The sequence below is a fragment of the Vicugna pacos genome, chromosome 9 (assembly GCF_048564905.1).
Source record: "Vicugna pacos chromosome 9, VicPac4, whole genome shotgun sequence".
Taxonomy (NCBI): Eukaryota; Metazoa; Chordata; class Mammalia; order Artiodactyla; family Camelidae; genus Vicugna; species Vicugna pacos.
The window spans coordinates 48,184,596-48,204,660 of record NC_132995.1 but is presented as its reverse complement, the minus strand read 5'-3'; the positions used below and the strand labels follow the sequence as shown (position 1 = coordinate 48,204,660).

The window sequence follows — 20,065 nt, the reverse complement described above, 5'->3', positions numbered from 1 at the left end:
ATTCTCATCTAAGGCTGATAGCCTTGCATGCCTGCCCACCAATAAAAATAAGCTCCCTCATCTGTAGAGCTCTTCACAATTTATGAAATACTTTCGCACAGGTGATAACACTTTCTGATTGCTTACTATGCGCCTGCAGAGTGCTGTTTGTTTTTTAAATGTTACAATGTTTAATCTTCACAACCATCTTATGGGAGAGGCACTGTTATTGTAGAGAGGGCAAGCTATTTACCTGAGGTTACTCAGCTAAGCGGTGCTAGATAGAGACTTTGTAACTGGGGCTGTCTCAGTCCAGGGTCTGTACTCTTAGCCGTGACCCTGCACTCCCTTCTGTTTGACATTCACAGAAACGCTGCCCTATGGACAGGAAAGGTGATATTCCCTCTGTTTTGTACCAGACAGAGAAATAAAGTGATCTGAAGTTAAGTGGCTGGATCACAATTAGAAGTCAGGTTTTGAACATTTAGAATAGTAGTCCTTTTGTTCTTTCATTGTGCTCCATTAAATGTACTAGAGAGGGACCATTTTTATACTCTATATATTTATAAAGGAAAAGTGACACTCCATGATCTATAAAGCTAGTTCACAATGAGCATCTGAGTCTTTTCTGGTTTCTCTGATTAAATTTAAATAAGTGTAATACCAACTCCTGGCCAGTGAGGGTGCTCTCACCATCAGCTGGGCTGTGCCTTTAATGCAGTTTTTCAAACTGTAATGTGCACCTAATTTTTGGGATTTTGTTAAACGCAAATTCTCATTCTCTAAACCAGAGGAAAGGCCTGTGAGTTTGCATTTCTGTCTAGTTCCCAGGTGATGCCAATGCTGCTGGTCTGGGACCATGCTCTGAGGAGCAAGTTTTAGCTTAGTACAGGAGAGAGGGTCTGACAAAACTTTTGTGGATTGACTGATAAACAAATTACAGTCTGACGGGTTTTTGTTTCATTTCCATTTTTCCTGTCTTGCAACTTTGATAGAGACTCATTGATTGACCAAAATTCGGGTTGTGAAGTTTCAGACAAGATCTGACATCAAAAAAGGCCTTTGACTCTTTTCTTACACTGTATTAAAAACTAAACTCAAAAAAGGCTAAATATTTACATATAAGACCTGAAACCACAACACTTCTAGAAGAAAATAGTATGCTTTTTGACTTTGATCTTAGCAATTTTTTTTGATCCATCTCCTCAGACAAGGGCAACAGAACAAAAAACATAAACAAATGGGACTATATCAGAAAGCTTTTGCACAGTCAAGGAAACTATTAACAAAATGAAAAGGCTCCTACTGAATGGGAGAAGATTTTGCAAACTGTGTATCTGATAACAGGTTAATATTCCAAAATATACAAAGAATTTATATAATTCAACATCAAACAAAACAAAGCAAAACAACCCAATGAAAAAATAGGACCTGAACAGACATTTTTCCAAAGAAGACAGAGACAGTCAACAGACACATGAAGAAATGCTCAATATCACTAATTATCAAAGAAATACGAATCAAAACCACACTGAGATATCACCTCACACCTGTCAGAATGGCAGTCATCAAAAAGACAACAAATAACACGTGTTGGTGAGGATATGGAGAAAAGAGAACCCTTGTGCACTATTGGTGGGAACGTAAATTGGTGCAGCCACCATGGGAAACAGTATGGAGGTTCTTCAAAAAATAAAAAATGGAACTACTGTATGATCCAGCAATTCTACTCTGGGTATTTTTCTGAAGAAAACAAAAGATCTATGCACCCCTGTGTCATTGCAGCATTATTTACAATAGTCAAGATATAAAAGCATCCTAAGTGTTCATCAATAGATGACCGGATAAAGAAGATATGGTGCATGTATTACACAATGGAATATTACTCAGTCAAAACATAGAAGGAAATCTTACCATTTATGACAACATGGCTGGACCGAGAGAGTATTATGCTAAGCAGAATTAGTCAGAGAAACATAAATACTGTAAGGTTTCTCTTACATGTGGAATCTGAAAAACAAAACAAACAAAATAAAATGAAAACAAAGTCATGAATACAGAGAGCAAACTGGTGGTTGCCAGAAGGGAAGAGAATGAGTGAAACAGGTGAGGGAGATTAAGAGGTATGAACTTCCAGTTAGAAAATAAATAAGTCATGGGGACATAATATACAGCATATGGAATATAGTCAATAATATTGTAGTAACTCTGTGTGGGGACAGCTGGTAATTAGACTTATTGTGCTGATCATTTTGCGGTATAAAAAATACCAAATCACTATGTTGCACACCTGAAATTCATATCATATTGTAAGTCAATTATACTTTAATTAAAAATAATAAAATAAAAAGAAGAAGGTCTTTGAAATCACAGATGCTCAAAAAATGAAAAAAAAAGAGCAAGAAAAGAAAAAAATAAATTGAGTGTATACAATCTCTCTGACAAATAGAGATGTTTTGCTAGGGTTTCTCTGATTAAAGATGGAACAAGAAGTGTGTGTGTGTGTGTGTGTGTGTGTGTAAGAGGGACTGTTCTAGAATAAATACAAGGGGATGGAGTTATGGAAATGCCACTGCAAAGGATGATAAAAAGTCCCAATTCTAGTACTGATTTTGTCAGTAACACTGTGGTCTTCAGGGCAATTGCTTGTTCCACTCAGTCTGGTATGGCCCCTGGTAAACCACATGTCTCCAGCTCCCACCACATCCTGAAGACCCTATTTCTAAAGTGACCTTATGTCTTGTGTTTTGTGGAACAATCCTCATTCTTAGTATCCTATCTTGGTTTCCAGCTATGTAGCCAAATCTGCGCCCCAACTTTTGGATTTGAAAAGATGGTCATTGCAAATCTGCCCCAGCAAGAACATGTAAACAGTTGGTTCGTTTAATTGGTATCCTGTCTGTCTCAGTGATTCTTCAGTTTTGGGGGTGAGGAGTCATGGGCCTTTTGGTAATTTGGTGAAATCTAGGGATTATCATCTTAGGAAAATGCACGAATGCATAGATGTGAAAATTTGCATTTTTTAATTGATGTGTAGTCAGTTACAATGTGTCAATCTCTGGTGTACAGCACTATGTCCCAGTCTTGGGTATACATACATACATTTGTTTTCATATTCTTTTTCATTAAAAGTTACTACAAGATATAGAAAAAATTGCATTTTTCTAGGACGTGTCGGACACCCTCTCAAGCCCATTCCATTGCAGGACCTAATTGGATCCATGGGCTCCAGAGTAAGACTTCCTGCAATAGATGACGGTTACTGATACACACATACAGAGATGAACTGTTTTTCTACATCCCGCTTATCAGTATGCTGCCACCATCCCAGAAATTTTATTTCTGCCCCAGCTGCAGAGCATAGGTTATTTTTAACCCATGGAAACAGAATATATATGGATGGGCTTGTGTGTACTCTGAACGTAAGCAGTGTTTCATTTTGTCATGTCACGCTTTTCCAATTAATATGGTGAACTCCTCTTCTCCAAAGACATTAATTTGTGTGGTATGTGAGTTACTCCTAAATGGCAAGAAAGAGAGAGAATCCTAAAAGATGAATGGGGGGAGACTATAGCTCAAATGGTAGAGCACATGCTTAGTTCAATCCCTGGTACCTCCTCTAAAAAATAAATAAATGAGTAGAACTAATCACCCTCCCCCCGCCAAAAAAAAGAAAAAAGAAAAGATGAATAAAAGGCTTTTCTAACAGCAGAACATATGTTTTCTTTTTCTAAAACATTATCTCATTATCAACTTAATTTCAATTTTTTATTTTTAATTACTTACTTTTTTAATGTTTTTTTAACATTTTTAATTGATTTATAATCATTTTACAATGTTGTGTCAAATACCAGTGTAGAGCACAATTTTTCAGTTATACATGAACATATATATATTCATTGTCACATTTTTTTCTCTGTGAGCTACCATAAGATCTTGTGTATATTTCCCTGTGCTATACAGTACAATCTTGTTTATCTATTCTACAATTTTGAAATCCTGTCTATCCCTTCCCACCCTCCGCCCCCTTGACAACCACAAGTTTGTATTCTATGTCTATGAGTCTATTTCTGTTTTGTATTTATGCTTTGTTTTTTTGTTTTTGTTTTTTAGATTCCACATAAGAGCGATCTCATATGGTATTTTTCTTTCTCTTTCTGGCTTACTTCGCTTAGAATGACATGCTCCAGGAGCATCCATGTTGCTGCAAATGGCGTTATGTTGTCAGTCTTTATGGCTGAATAGTATTCCATTGTATAAATAAACCACATCATCTTTATCCAGTCATCCGTTGATGGACATTTAGGCTGTTTCCATGTCTTGGCTACTGTAAACAGTGCTGCTATGAACACTGGGGTGCAGGTGTTATCCTGAAGTAGGGTTCCTTCTGGATATAAGCCCAGGAGTGGGATTACTGGGTCATATGGTAAGTCTATTCCTAGTCTTTTGAGGAATCTCCACACTGTTTTCCATAGTGGCTGCACCAATTTGCATTCCCACCAGCAGTGTAGGAGGGTCCCCCTTTCTCCACAGCGTCTCCAGCATTTGTCATTTGTGGATTTTTGAATGATGACCATTCTGACTGGTGCGAGGTGATACCTCATTGTAGTTTTGATTTGCATTTCTCTGATAATTAGTGATATTGAGCATTTTTTCATGTGCTTTTTGATCATTTGTATGTCTTCCTTGGAGAATTGCTTGTTTAGGTCTTTGGCCCATCTTTGGATTGGGTTGTTTGGTTGTTTCTTATTAAGTCGTATGAGCTGCTTGTATATTCTGGAGATCAAGCCTTTGTCGGTTTCATTTGCAAAGATTTTTTCCCATTCTGTAGGTTGTCTTTTTATTTTACTTCTGGTTCCCTTTGCTGTGCAGAAGCTTGTAAGTTTCATTAGGTCCCATTTGTTTATTCTTGCTTTTATTTCTTCTAGGAGAAAAATTTTGAGATGTACGTCAGGTAATGTTTTGCCTATATTTTCCTCTAGGAGGTTTATTGTATCTTCTCTTATGGTTAAGTCTTTGATTCATTCTGAGTTGATTTTTTTGTATGGTGTAAGGGAGTGTTCTAGCTTCATTGTTTTACATGCTGTTGTCCAGTTTTCCCAACACCATTTGCTGAAGAGACTGTCTTTATTCCATTGTATATTCTTGCCTCCTTTGTTGAAGATTAGTTGACCAAAAGTTTGTGGGTTCATTTCTGGGCTCTCTATTCTGTTCCATTGGTCTATATGTCTGTTTTTGTACCAATACCATGCTGTCTTGATGACTGTAGCTCTATAGTATTGTCTGAAGTCTGGGAGAGTTATTCCTCCAGCCTCTTTCTTTCTCTTCAGTAATGCTTTGGCAATTCTAGGTCTTTGATTGTTCCATATAAATTGTATTATGATTTGTTCTAGTTCTGTGAAATATGTCCTGGGTAATTGGATAGGGATTGCATTAAATCTGTAGATTGCCTTGGGCAGTGTGACCATTTTAACAATATTGATTCTTCCAATCCAGGAGCATGGAATATCTTTCCATTTTTTAAAGTCTTCTTTAATTTCCTTCATCAATGGTTTATAGTTTTCTGTGTATAATTCTTTCATCTCTTTGGTTAGGTTTATTCCTAGGTATTATATTACTTTGGGTGCTATTTTAAAGGGGATTGTTTCTTTACTTTCTTTTTCTGTTGATTCATTGTTAGTGTAAAGAAATGCTACTGATTTTTGAATGTTAATCTTGTAACCTGCTACCTTGCTGAATTCTTAGATCAGCTCTAGTAGTTTTTGTGTGGACTTTTTAGGGTTTTCTGTATATAGTAACATGTCGTCGGCATATAGTGACACTTTAACCTCTTCTTTTCCAATTTGGATCCATTTTACTTCTCTCTCTTGTCTGATTGCTGTGGCTAGGACTTCCAAGACTATGTTGAATAGGAGGGGTGATAGTGGGCATCCTTGTCTTGTCCCAGGTTTTAGTGGGAAGATTTTGAGTTTTTTCACCATTGAGTACTATGCTGGCTGTAGGTTTGTCATATATAGCTTTTATTATGTTGAGATATGTCTCCTCTATACCCACTTTGGTGAGAGTTTTTAATCATAAATGGGTGTTGAATTTTATCAAATGCTTTTTCTGCATCGATTGAGATGATCATGTGGTAATTACTTACTTATTTTTAATGAAGGTACTGGAGATTGAACCCAGGACCACGTGCACACTTAAGTACATGCTGTACCCCCACTCCTCCCGCCAACCAATACATTTTCATAGAATAAGTTTCTAGAACTAGAAGGAGCCCTTGAGATCATCTCATCTGAGAAGTGAAAATTCTAATGTCTACGTTGTTCAATGAGTGAAGTCAGCCTATTGCATTGTTCAACAAGGACACACCCTGTTTGCATATGACATGCTTAGAAATAGTCTTCAGTTCCACAAAGACACGTTCTCTTTGCCGCTTTTATTGAATCAGATGGCTTTCATAGTCTATCTGCCTCGTGCACATTTTTTTATATTGTTACTTGGAAAATGAAATAGTTCTTTGCTATAAGAGAACAACAGAGTAATGTGAATATAAATGAGAAATAACTTCTGCTTCAGTATCAGACCAATAAGGGGAGAGTGGTGATGGTAACAGCTGGGATTGCTAGAGCCCCATCTAAAGTCGGTAGCAGCTACCCAGCTGTAACAGCTGAGTCCATGAGAAATGCAAGTGTATGTGGCCAAATCTTCTAATGTTTTATTAGAAGCTAGAAATCTGGAATTTGCTTGGACATCTCTTGACTTTGAAAATCTTGACTCTTGTTGTTTTTTTGGTTTGTTTGCTTTTTTTTTTTTTTAAATACTGCACAGCCCAAAGAAAACCTGTTTGCAAGCCAGATCCTGCCAATTCGCTGCCAGTTTGTGATTTCTGTTCTCGCCCAGCTACCTCATTTGACAGGTCACGATGTTAAGGAGAAAAGTGACATCTGTGTATACTTAATGAATGGAAGTGTTAAGGGATTGAAGCCAGGTATCCTGACTTCCAGTTTATTTCAATTCCTATTCTGCCATGCTGTTCCATGAATTTCATTCTCTCTAGCCGTTTTGACTATGTTGAGGGCAAGCAACATCCCTAAATTTTAGCTCTACTCGTGGAAATATGAATACTGAAGACATCCTTCAATCAAGTGCCAAAGGGTCTAGGATCTCTTAGGTGATATTTAAGTATGTGACAATCACGCTATTTCTGGCAACAAGAACAGGCACTAAGAACCCTTAACTCGGCTTTCTTCTATACTCAACCACAACACGCCGTTCCCTGCAGATAATTTGTCCTAGAACATGCTGTGTTTGGAAAGTCATTAGACCATAAATCAGTTGCTCTCCAGAGCATCCTCTCTTGGATTTATTCAAATAAAATAGTTTCAATGATCTGAAACCAGAAGCTCTTGCAGGCTGCAGGATTGTATTATAGCAGAAAACTTACCAAAAAAGCTCTTTAGCCTGACAAAATCCTTGAAAATGGGTAAGGATTTGTCAGTATTTTGACTTAGGCTTTAATGTGGTTGGTGAGTTGACAGAGAATGACCTCCTTCGAGGACGCTCGGAGCAACAATGCATTGATTTTTCACGTCCTGTGTGATGACTCCAGCCAGGCATTCAGTCCTAGAAGGGATAAACAATAACAACAACAAAAAAAGAAGATTGTAAAGAATATTCCTTTCAAATGTCAGAATGGATGAGAATTCGTGCAAGAATTGAGGTAAAGGAATAAGGACCTCAAGTCACTGTTCTTGGGAGAGGATTAACATAGGGCTACAGAAACAAGTGGGACAATCTTCCCTATTGAAATAGTTTGTGACAATGTTTGATTTGTGATCAGAAAAGTCCTTAACTGTGAGATCTCTGGGTCCAGGCTGATCTGCTGCATCAGTGTAATCTAGTCACTCAACATAGTACCTAATAACTTACTAAGTGCTCGATATATTTGAGATATTTTATTTTTAATTTATTAAGTGCTTACCATGTGTCAGGCACAGTGTTAAGATTGAGAAATATATATATATACATATATATATATATGTGTATATATATATATATATATATACATATATATATATATGTATATATATATATACACACACACACACACACATATTCCCATGAATCCCAGGGTTTTTGCTCCACTGTGTTGCTGAAGCTTCTTCAGTGTACTCCTGAGCTCTCCCAGAGTTATTTCCACTCATGCTTAGGTGTCTACTTGTTCTTTGTGGACGGATGGAGGCTGGGGTCTGCTACTCCACCATCTTGGTTCTAACCACCCTATGTTGAGTATACCATCTGTTTCTGTTGAGATACCAACAGATGAATAGGGGGCAAACTGGGAAATCTGCTCAGAGAAGACTGTTGTTAGAGCTGGACAAAATATCTATTTAATAGCTTGCAAAGTAAAAAAAAATACAGCATAGCAATTTTTAAGTGATGTCTTCTGAGGAATCATAATGGATGATGTGGAGTGGTGATTCAGAGATCAGGAGATGGCTGCAATTGCCCAAGCTAGAAATTCCTGGAGGGAAATCAGGAGTGGGAGGTATTGGTACCTCCTAGCATTGGTAACGATGGGGAGAAATGGGCAGGCTCCAGAGATACTTAGGAGGTCAAATCTTTCATGCTTATGTTGGATAAAATTGGGGAGGAGGAAGAAGAAGGAATTGCGCAGGGGTCTCCTTGGTTTCTGGCTTGTGCATTTGATTGGACGGTGCTGTCTTTTGCTGAGACAGGGAATCCTGGAAGAGGATATATGGTAGGGCAAAACCCACGCGTTCAATTTTCGATATATCGAATTTTTCGTATATAATGGTGATGTCAAGTGGTATATCCAAATGTGAGAAAGTTATAAAAGTCAAAGAAGAGATCAGGGCTAAGGATTTAAATTCTTGTATACTCAGCCTACGGATTGAACTCACAGCTATGGGCATGGATAAGGTCTCCTAGCAAAAGGTTACAAAGTGGTACAGAACAGAGCTTCTCATCCTCAGTACCCTTGACATCCTGTGCTGCATAATTCTTTGTTGTAGGGGATAATTCCATGTTGTACTGGATAATTCTTTGTCCTGTGCATTATAGGGTGTTTATTAGCTTTCTACACACTATATATGCCAGTAGTACACCCCACCAAATTGTAGCAATCAGTATGTCTCTAGATGTTTCCATCTGTCCCCTGCCTCTGGTTGAGAACTCCCGGTATAGAGTAACGGTGATGAGCTGAGGCTGTGATATTGCCTGGCTCTGTCCAAGACTAGCTGTGAGGCCCAGGATGGGGCAAGTTATGATTTCTCTGGGTCTCAGTTTTCTCTGTAGAGTAGAGGCAATAGTAAGAGGTGATACTTTAATAGCTTTAGTGGGAAAAATGAGAAAGCTTGAGAAAATTGCGGAGAAGACGTCTGGCTCATGTGAAGTGTTTGTTGTTGTATTCCTGATGTCACCGAGAAGTGGACAGCATCTATAAGTGAGCCTTGAAAAACGCCAACATTTAAGATTCAATAGAAAAGGAAGAGCCAGCATCAAACACAGGGAAAAAAAATGAGAAGCTAGAACACAGGAGGAAAGGTGAGGTGAGGGCAATGGCACAGGACTGAAGGGCGGATGGGATGTCGGTGGGGCAGGCTCGTGGGCTTCTCACCAGGTCTGGGAAGTTTGAGCTCCCAAGTGCCCATAACCGACTTTCTCCCACACTTGGGTCTGGGAGAAATGAATTCCGTATATTTTATTGAGATGAAGTGCTCTAAAATGCCTTTGTTAAATTGCTTAGAATTTAGAATCTGTCTAGAACTGAGAGTTTTATCATGCTCTTAAACAACACTCAGAATGTGTAACATTTTAGTAAAGAATTCTTTCTTGCTCCCAGACTGATAATCATTTTAAAACAATGTTATGTAGTTAGTGGTGACATAAACCACTGGGGAAGGGTGAGCCCTGAAGAGCCAGAAAACTATGCAGAGAGATATTACCTGACTCTGATCTCTCCTTCCTAGTGTGTGAGACAGACAAAGCACAAAGGAGACACAGGATGATGACCTGGCTAAAAACAGTTTAGAAGCAAAACTGTGCTAATCATCAGCAAAATTATTTTGTCTATACAGTTTGACATCTTTGGTACTGATATGCCAGAAAAATAACAAGTCTCTCCAGGCCTCTCCCTCTCTGTCCACCCCTATTGAGTCTGCTCATTTTCGACTTCTGGAGTGTAATTCTGCTCTAAGAAAATGAATGGATATGGTGGGTGAAAGAATAAGATTCCTGAAATTATGACGTCACTCTCCTTTCCTCCCTCCCTTGTGTCCCCAGCCCCCCTTCTCCCTTCGAGTACATATTATGTCCTTAGTGTGTTCTAGGCACTGAACTAGGTGCTAGGAATACAGAACAGAACAAAGGCGAGGGAATCTTTTGACCTAATGGGCCTTTCTTTTAAAAAATGCAAACAAATGCTTTAAACACACACACACAGATTCTTATGAAAACAGTAAAGAAAAAAACTAGGATTTGTGGATAAGGAAATGAAGAGGTGCTTATTGTCTCTGGGGTGGTTACTGAACTCAAGTTTGGCTGCTCACAGCTCAATATTCAAGAGGTAAGTGTTGGTGGAAAGCAAGTTGCTTTAATCAGAAAACCTGGCAATATGGGAGAGAAGACAGACTTATGTCCCAAAATCAATGCCAAAGATGCTACTCAGCCATGGCAGTTTTTAAAGGGAAAAGGGAACGCAGTCTCAGTTAAGGATGGAGATAGGGGATCAGACTTGACGCCATCTCCCATTGTGCAGGCTTGTCGACTCCTTTTGATCTTTCTTTAGATGCGTATCTTCTTCACACAGTTTGTTCACACAATTTGTTCATAAGATTACTGTAGGTGAAGCTCAGGAAGTGATCTGCTCATCTGTTAATTACTTATTTTTCATTTCTATTTCTTTGATCTACGGAAAGAATCAACAGGTTAGGCAAAGTATTGTGTGATTAAAGATTTGAAAAGTGTGCTTGGGCCAGAGATGAGCAGAGCACGGGGGTGCCTGGTTGAAGGTTAGTTAAAACATAGCTCTGCTAAAGTAACAAGACAAAAGGGATCTCCTGCAGAGAGCTCTTTCCTGCCAAAAGCTGCTTACTGGGTGACCCGGAGAGGACCCTTGGAGAAGGCCGCATTTAAGTCAAGATCTGACCACTAAGCCTGGAGAAGAGCTGGGGGCGGAAGCTGCAGTAGAACAGCCCACCTCCCCCCATATAGGCTTGGCTTGCCTAGAACTCACAGTGCAGCCGAGGCTGGAGGAAGGGCTGTCAAGGACCCAGAGGGCCAGGTGAAGACGATAGGAGGCCTTTGAGATTGTCCAGGTGCAGAGGGAGGGAGCAGAATTGAGGTGGGTGGGCAGCTGTGGTGTAACAGGTGTAACCACACCTGTTCAGGTAAGAGACAGCATGCCCTGACCTCGGGCCTGGGAAGAGAAGGTCTCTGGGCAGGTTTGAGGGACAGTTTACGCTCCCCCATCTCACGTGACTCTACCTGCTGTTAGCATCAAAGAAATTTTAATGACTCATGACGGTACCTTATCTCATTTATAGAATGAGGCTTTAGGAAATTATGACACCTTCTTAACCTACAGTGTCATGCTTTGGAAAGCAAACTAAATCACTCTTGTGTCCTCTCTTCTTGTTATTTAGTGAGAGAGGGGTCTTGTTAAAACATCCTCCTCAGCTTTTATGTTCTTAAGTGAGTATCACATTACTTCCCGTAGCTTCCTTAGTAAGTTGGTACCATGCTGGGAGTTGGGGAGAGGGAGTGAAATTAAAAACTACTTTTGATTTGAAGTTCATCAGAAAAGCTGCCCACTTATTTGGTAAACATTTACTAAGTGCCTCTCTGCACAAGAATGAATAAGGTAGTTTTTGACTTATTGGGTCTCAGTCTAGTTGTGTCAGACATATACACAAATAATGTCAGTTGATTACATGTTTGGAGAAAGTGTGTACTGAAAAATTATAGGGCATAGAGTCGGGAATTAATTCTGCTTGATGAGACCGGGAAGACTTCCCTGGGGAGGTGAGTTGCAAGCTGGGTTAAGCTTGAGTGGTGGTCCACCAAGTGGTCAAGGGAGCAAAGGGGACTTCAGCCATAAAGAAATAGTATGTGCAAAGGCCCTGAGACATAAAGAAGCTGGAAGATTCCCTGAAAGCCAAGCACATGGTGATTGACAGCCTTAGATGGGACTGGACAGCTTACAGTACGCCAGGCTGTGTTGGGCTTCTAAGACGTTCCAAGCAGTATGGACTCCTCCTGTGTAGATCAGTGTTTCTAAAATCCAATTTCAGCCATTCAAGTACCATTTTTCGTGATGCTTTTGTGTATACATATGAAGGAAGCAGAATATACCACCCCAAATATACCTCTTTGGCATAAGGATTATTTTAGGCTGATTATTATTTTTTTACATTTAATTAATTTATTTTTCTTCCAGCCTTATTAAGGTATAATTGACATATAGTACTATATAAGTTTAAGGTGTACAGCATAATGATTTGACTATATACCTCGTGAATTACTGTAAAAATTTTAGTGAACATGCATTATCTCATATAACTACAAGACTGAAGAGATAGAAAAATATATGTATTTTTTCCTTGTGATGAGAACTTTTAAGATTTACTGTCTTAATAGCTTTTGAGTATATCATTCAGTAGGGTTCATTGGATTTATGATGTTGTACATTACATCCCTAGTACTTATTTATCTTATAACTGGATAGACTGATTATTTTTAAGAACCAACGGACTTAGAAAAAGCTCTGAAAACTGGGTAGGAGACCTTTACATTTATAATCAAATCCATTTGTAAGGATGTCTCCCTCTCTGTACCAAGAAGAGAAGGATGACTGTAAATCTCTAGAAACTCTTATCAGTGGAAAAGGCAATGACTGAAACCTGCACAGCAGCCTTACCCTTGTTTACTGTACTTTTCTTAGTGACCTCCCTTTCCTGATCCTCCCCAGCATCCTCTTTTGTCTTTAGCTGAGGATGGTATTTAAAGTGGTGGCTTGGATCGATTCAAGGAATTACTCAGTTTTCCTGGATATCTCCCATGTACACAGGAGGTATACATGTTATTAAACATCCTTTGTTTTTCTCCTGTTAATCTGTCTTTTATTACAAGGGAGTTTTAGCCAAGAACCTAGAAGGATAAAGGAAAAATTATTTTTCTTCCCCCATACATACTACCATTCATTTAAAGTTGGGTTTTTTCCCTTTAAATTTATATTGTTTGCTTACATGTATTCAGAAAGGAAAATTTTAAACATAATATTTTAAAGAAATTTTTTATTTCAACTGAAATTATGAGTTTGATATACTGTTATGTTTTTGCATAATACATATAACATTTGATACATGACTACTGAAATATTAAAGGCCCATCTGCACACTGCTTGCATCACCTCACACGTGCAATGTCTCCCTTTGTTAATGAGGCTGCAGGTAAAGAGAGGGGATGCAGGATTACAAGTGAGTATGTGATATTGTCACATCTGTGTTTTAGAAGCACCACTCAAGTGGCAGTGTGGAGAGAAGAGTGGAAAGGGAATTAGATTTTCAAAATACTTCTCATTATCTGCAAAGTTCAAATGAAGATGCAAACAAGGGTCCTCTACTCTGCCTGCAGAAATGTAGTAGCACTGAAGGTAGGGTTGGTGGTGGGAGGAATCATGGTACTGAAAGCTTCTTATTTTGTGATGGGGGTTCACCAGCCTCTCCCCTCCAAACCCCAGAGCCTCTGATTCTGCCCCATCTCATGAGTGTTTTGGATAAATTCAAGACTTAGGAGGCTTCGTGGTGGGAGGTGACATCTTTTCATTGGAGGAGAATATTACTGTGAAAAATGCAGATTGAAGGAGACACTGTACGTCCTGTTGGGGAGGGAAGTTTTCCCTCTACTCTTTCTAGGTTCCTCTGGCTGGCCTAGTAGTTGAATTGACATGAGATAGATCAACAGGAGAAAAACAAATTTAATTGCATTCATATGGGGGGTGCCATCCAAATGTGAGGCCCCAAAACAAGTGAGGCAATTAGGGTTAATATGGCATCTGAGAGAAGGAGAAGCAGGTAATGGTTTGGGACCTCAGACAATAGGAGATGGGAAAATGTAAATGCCTGGTAAACAAATGTTTGTCGTGCTATGCAGAGACAATGGGACACAGAGGGGATTGTGATCAAATAGGCTTTGCTGTTTCCCTCAGTCTACCATGCCTAGCTCATATTCCTTGTACTTGGCTGTGGTGATAGCTCTCTTCTTGGGACAGGCCTTCCATCTAAATTCTTTCAGGCAGTTAAGGTGGTGGGGGAGGTAAAAGCTCTTCCTGAGTCTTTTGTTTCTAAGGAAGAACCAGGCTAAAATAATCCTTATGTCAAAGAGACACATTTTCCGGTGGCAAATTTTGCTCCCCTCCATTCCCCTGGTGACATTTGTCCCCTGTTGACAAATCAGCTGGGACCCTGTCCCCTGCCCATCTTCAGGAAACAGTGAGCTTGGGCAGCTTATTTTGGCTCAAGACCTTGCAAGTCCCTTTTCAGCAAGATAATGAAAGCCCTGAATGGTCAAGCGTGTTTGCTCACCATCAAATATAGGGAAAAAAACCTTACATAGCATCAAGGCCGAGGGTCAAATATGTAGATGCCTTCAGGGACCCAGCTAGGGCTTGAAATTAATCACATGGAGCTGACAAATGAACGTACCTGACCCATATAAAGGGATAAACAGTTACTCAACAATACCAGCTAGTTATCAAATATGGCCAACTGGAAAAGGCCCAGTGTCTTTACATTGCTTTATTTTTAGAGAAAATCTGGATTCTTTTCATATTATCTTACCATTTTTTTGGTGGATTGTCTCCCTTTCCCCTCCACACACCCCCTAAAAAAAAAGCAGACTCTATGAGCCATAGCTTATAACCTCTGAACTGGTTTACCTTCCCATCTGATTTTGCAGTGTTTCTGACAGAGTACTGGCCTCTGCTCGATCACCCCCAGAGCCAGAGGGCTCACTACCTCAAAAATCAGCCCGTTGCACTGACAGGCAGGAAATGTCCACATTCAACAGAAAATCATTTGGAAAAAAAAAAAAAAGACTGAAGACCAAATGTCTTAACCTGGAATTGAAACTTCTTCCCCACCCACTCCAGCATGGCACGCACCTTCCCAGTCATCCTCTGGTCCCTAGAATGGCCTGTCAGTGCCTCCTGAATATGCCAGCTACCCAACATCAAGGTTTTGCTTACATACCCCCACTGTCTAGAATCCCCAGGACTCTGCTCTTTGCTAATCTAAACTTAACAGCCCATTTTTAAAAACTAGCAAATTCATGTCTGTAAAAGCAATACATCTCATTAAAAAAGACAAATTGTGAATTTTGGATATGGCTTAAAAAGCTCCTCAAGCCCAGCCTGCCTATTTGAACACTTCAAATCAAAAGCATGATTGGTTTAACCAAGGAGTACAAAAGGACAAAATGAAATTGGCAGGTAGTTTCAATCCAGAATTATATACACATGTTTTTCTCAGTAAGCTGGCCAAATTTTAGATTTATTGGAAGGAGAGGAGAGGTGAGAAACCCCATAATTTGGCTTGGATATTGGAAAACATTTCCATGAATTAGGTATTGATTTTTCTAGAGAGTTTTATCTGGTGATGGTTAATGAGCAGTATGCAAGTGTGCTGAGCTGACAGACACTAATGCAACCCTATTGCCATTTTCTCCTGAGCCACTACAGACATCACCCATGGCACACAGCATATTTACCATGAGAATGTAAGCTCCATGGAGGCATGGCTCTCTTGTGCACTGATATATTCTGCACCTGGACAGTTACCAACATATAATATTTGTTAATTAAAATATTTGTTGAATGTCTAACCACTAAGATCAAACTCACTCTCAGAATCCTCCCCAACATAATTTTCTAGGCTTCTCCAATCAGTTGAATTGGTATGTGATTGAGAATCCTGACTTTGAGGTTTCTTTTAGGTGCCTAGGGTTTTGTGTGTGTGTGTGTGTGTGTTTGGAGGGGGACAGTTCTAGTTTTGAGAGGCTACATTAAAAGTCTAATGGGAGGAGGGTGGAGGAGGGCTTTGAGTCCTCGGGGTACCCTCCTCAGCCTCCCCAGAAAGTGATCCCAGTATGGTAAGGGCTGCTGAGTTAGGAGCCTCTTAAAGGGAGAATTAAATTCTAAAGAGGCTGAAATGAGTACTTCTAAGATGGTCCTGTGATACCCAACTGTAATGTCCTCTCCCACTCAGCAGCTACTTTGTTAATTCCATTTTTGGCGTCCACAATGCAGAATCCACTTAAAGTAGAGGACACAGTTTAATTTTAAATGTTACATGAACCTGAGAATTCAAACACTGTGGCCCAGGTGCTTCTCCTCCCTCTCCTCCTCCTTCTTCTCCTCCTCTTTCTGTCTCTTTTCTCCTATTCCTCTTCTTCTTCCTCCCTCTGTGAATCTCAACACTGTAGGCTCTACATGCAGCTGATTACTTATAGAATTAGGGTCTGGGGTTAAGGGAAGGAGCACCTCTGGCCCATTCTCCTGGAGCCCTGCTTGCATGGTGATGAGCACCATCTCTCTGTAAAGTGGAACCTCATTTTTCAGGTACAGTATTTCCCAGTGTATCCCAGTTCCCAGTACCAGTTCCTCAGTGGACAAAGGAATCTTTGGCAAAGGTGCAATTCAGGCATTGTCAGCTCCCTTGTCGTAATTCCATCTTAATACCTTTGAGCCTCCAAGATCACCATGGTCTCAGTTGGTGTTATACTTGAGAAGACAATCCCATGAGCGATTTAAGGGAAGGACAGGCAAGAGGACAAGGCTGAAATGATGAAGCTTCAATGAGGAAGTGATCAGAATAATTTAAGGAAGAAATAACAAGGCTTTGATTAGGGGATTGACAAGAAGGTATCGATAGTTGAGGATGTTCTTGGCATGGAGCTGCAATATTTTGCATCTTGAGACAGGAAAGAGCACAAGGACTCTTGGAGACTAGAGACCTGGGTTCAACCCTTTCCATTAAATGGTGAACAAACTTTAAGTGGTTTCTCTTTCAAGTATTGCTAGGTCGATGATTAGAATATCTATCACAAACATTTGATTAGCCTTGGAAGCGGATCAGGCAAAATAAAATTCTGTTTTGATCTTAAAGAGCAGTGTACCATTAACTAGAAGTGAAGACATCAGAAAGCAAGGATGCGGAATATTTTGGGCAGCTGGAATTGTGAAAAGTTAGTTGTAGGTGGACTCAGTGAGGTGTAGGATACATCCAGGGGAGGTGGACACTCTATGCTTTATTTATTTTACAGACTTTTTATTAACTATTTTAAGGATTAATGGGAGTAGTTGGCCAATGTTGGTCACGGAAGAGGAAATTTTCCTCTACTGTTTTAGGTGCTTCTGGCTGGTGTAAGAATTAAATTGAGAGGTAAATAAGAGAAAATCAAACAAAAGTTTACAAACATGTATACCGGTGAGATCCAGGAAAACAATAACTTGCCAAAATGGCTGACCCCCTCACTTTAAATGCCATCAGTCAAAGACAAAAGAGAATGTCTGGGGTAGTGACTTGGGACTTCAGAGGGGAGGGAGGTAATTCACATGGAGGTGAAAAAGCAAATATTTAGTAAACAAATGTTTGCTGAGTCAGGCAGAGACAATGGGAACACAGAGTAGACTCTGATCTCTAGGCCGTGCCTGGAGTTTCCCCCACAACCTTTAGCCCATATTCTTTGCAGAATAGAACCTTCCTTATTAGCTGCAGTGAAATCTCTGTTCCAAGAACAGGCCCTCCATCTAAATTCTTACAGTCACTTAGGGGGAAGGTCAAAGTTTCTTCCCAAGTCTTTTGGGCCTTGATTGTGCTCATCTCAAAGTAATCTGCATGCCAAAGAGACATCTTGGGGTGGCAAGTTTTGCTCCCTGCACCAACATATTTGATTTTGAGCAAAACAGTTGGATGCTCGAAAAATATGTAAGGATCAACACTTCTCTGGGTTTTTATTTTTCTTTTCTGATCTTTTTAAGCTCATGGACCACATGATGGATAATTCTGTTTAACAGTCAGTGCTGGGATGCGAGGCATTGCTCTTACATCTATCTGCAGCCGGACTTAACTGCTAAGCATAATCTCAGCCAAGTTTTTTTTTTTCCCTGTCACTTTGGGCTTCACTAGTTCTTTCATTAGCACAAGCACCAAGGGCTGTGTGACCCAGAGTTTCCTTTAGTGCATTTCTAAAAGGAAGCAAAATAGCACTGTGGATGCGACAGGCGTTTTCACATTTTCAAAGATTTTTTTTTTTTTTGAGTAATTCCAACTCCCACCCCTTTGCTTTTGGCAGGCATTATAGCTTCCAAGCAAGTGGCAAACCATCTTTTGTTTTCATAAAGCCAGAAGGAACATTTTGTAGAACTACAATGATCAGCAATTTGCAGTCAGTAAATTCAGGGCTCCTGGACGTACAATTGGTAGATGGCCACTCCCTCCCGAGAGGAGACTGACCTCAGGAGACTCCTACTATGGCTGGGGATTTGGAGAGATTTGGGAGTGACAAGCCCTTTAAGAAGGAGGAAAAGTGAATCGGGGGGAATGGAGGAAAAAGGTATTGGTTGGTGAGCCTCCCAGGAGAGTAGCAGACTTAATTTACCCATTAGAAGCATTTCCTGTAATTAGCTGAAAATGGATTTCGGCTCTATTAGATTGGAACTAGATGAAAAAATTGACAGAAATCTCAAAGCAAGTGAAAGAAATGCACTTTAAGTACTCTCATTAGAGAGCAAATTATCTTCCCTGAGACAAGGTTCAGCCCTAGCCTAGACAGAGAAGAAGGGAGTATCACCAGTAATCACTGGTTTCACCAGGCTTTTTTTCAGAGGCTCCTAATATACTGAAGGGGTTCAGGACCAGCCTGTGCGGAGTCTGCCACTTTGGCATGTGGATTATTTTGAGCTCAAGTCAGCCAAGGCCCGGAAGACTCAGCAAGAGCTTTTTAACCTCCCTCTTAACTGACTAGAAAGATTTAGATAGAGGGCTGGTCTGGGAAGGGAGCTGTCACCTCAGAGAGCCACAGAAGTATCGACTAGGGGTGCTGGGCTGGGGGGACCTCAGCTGGGCCTGTTCGTTCAAATTCCTCTCCATGTCCCTTGTCTCCGTGTAGCACAACCAAGATTTGTTGGCCAGCCTGTGAATTATCTTCCTTCCCTGTGAAGCCCTCAACTCCTACCTGCTTCCCTGTAGCTCAGGATGGCATATAAGCCTTAATTTCCTGACTGTCTTTGACCTTCTCATGTCTATGTGAGGCTCCCCTACGTACAACATCAAATTTGTTTTCCTCTTGCTAGTCTGTCTTATGCCAGTGTAATTAATAGACCAGCAAAAGAACCTAGAAGGATAGAGGAAATTTTATTCCTCCCCTACAACGCCAAAAACTAAGCAAGAAGATGGAGCCAGATATGGTATATTTATACAGTGGAGTACTATTCAGCCATAAAAACCGACAACATAACACCATTTGCAGCAACATGGATTTTCCTGGATAATGTCATTCAAAGTGAAGTAAGCCAGAAAGAGAAAGAAAAATACCATATGAGATCGCTCATATGTGGAATCTAAATAAATAAAAATAAAGAACATAAATACAAAACAGAAACAGACTCATAGACATAGAATACAAACTTGTGATTGCCAGGGGTGTGGTGGGAGGGATAGACTGGGAGTTCAAAATTTGTAGATACTGACAGGCATATGTAGAATAGATAAACAAGATTATACAGTGCAGCACAGGGAAATACATACAAGATCTTGTGGTAGCTCACAGTAAAAAAAAAATGTGACAGTGATTATATGTATGTTCATGTATAACTGAAAAATTGTGCTCTACACTGGAATTTGACACAACATTGTAAAATGACTATAACTCAATAAAAAATGTTTAAAAAAATAAATAAAATAAAAATTTTGATCTGTGGTTAAAAAAAAAAAAGATGGAGCCAGGAGTAGGACCAGAAGCTGACTGCCTCCCCTCAGCCCAGGTCTCTCTCCTCCCATCATCTGTG

General features: G+C 39.9%; 1 protein-coding gene and 1 long non-coding RNA gene across 4 annotated transcripts in view; one reads left to right on the top strand and one right to left on the bottom strand.

The window, feature by feature from the left end:
• The window catches only part of ADAMTS18 (ADAM metallopeptidase with thrombospondin type 1 motif 18), a 543,678-nt gene that overhangs the window by 179,254 nt on the left and 344,359 nt on the right, over nucleotides 1-20,065 (top strand). The gene's annotated exons all lie outside the window — the stretch shown is intronic.
• LOC140698498 (uncharacterized) lies at nucleotides 1,878-9,706 on the bottom strand. The gene is made up of 3 exons (XR_012076298.1): nucleotides 9,617-9,706; nucleotides 7,421-7,599; nucleotides 1,878-1,989 (listed from the first exon to the last, which is right to left on the bottom strand). It is a non-coding gene; the product is annotated as an uncharacterized lncRNA (long non-coding RNA).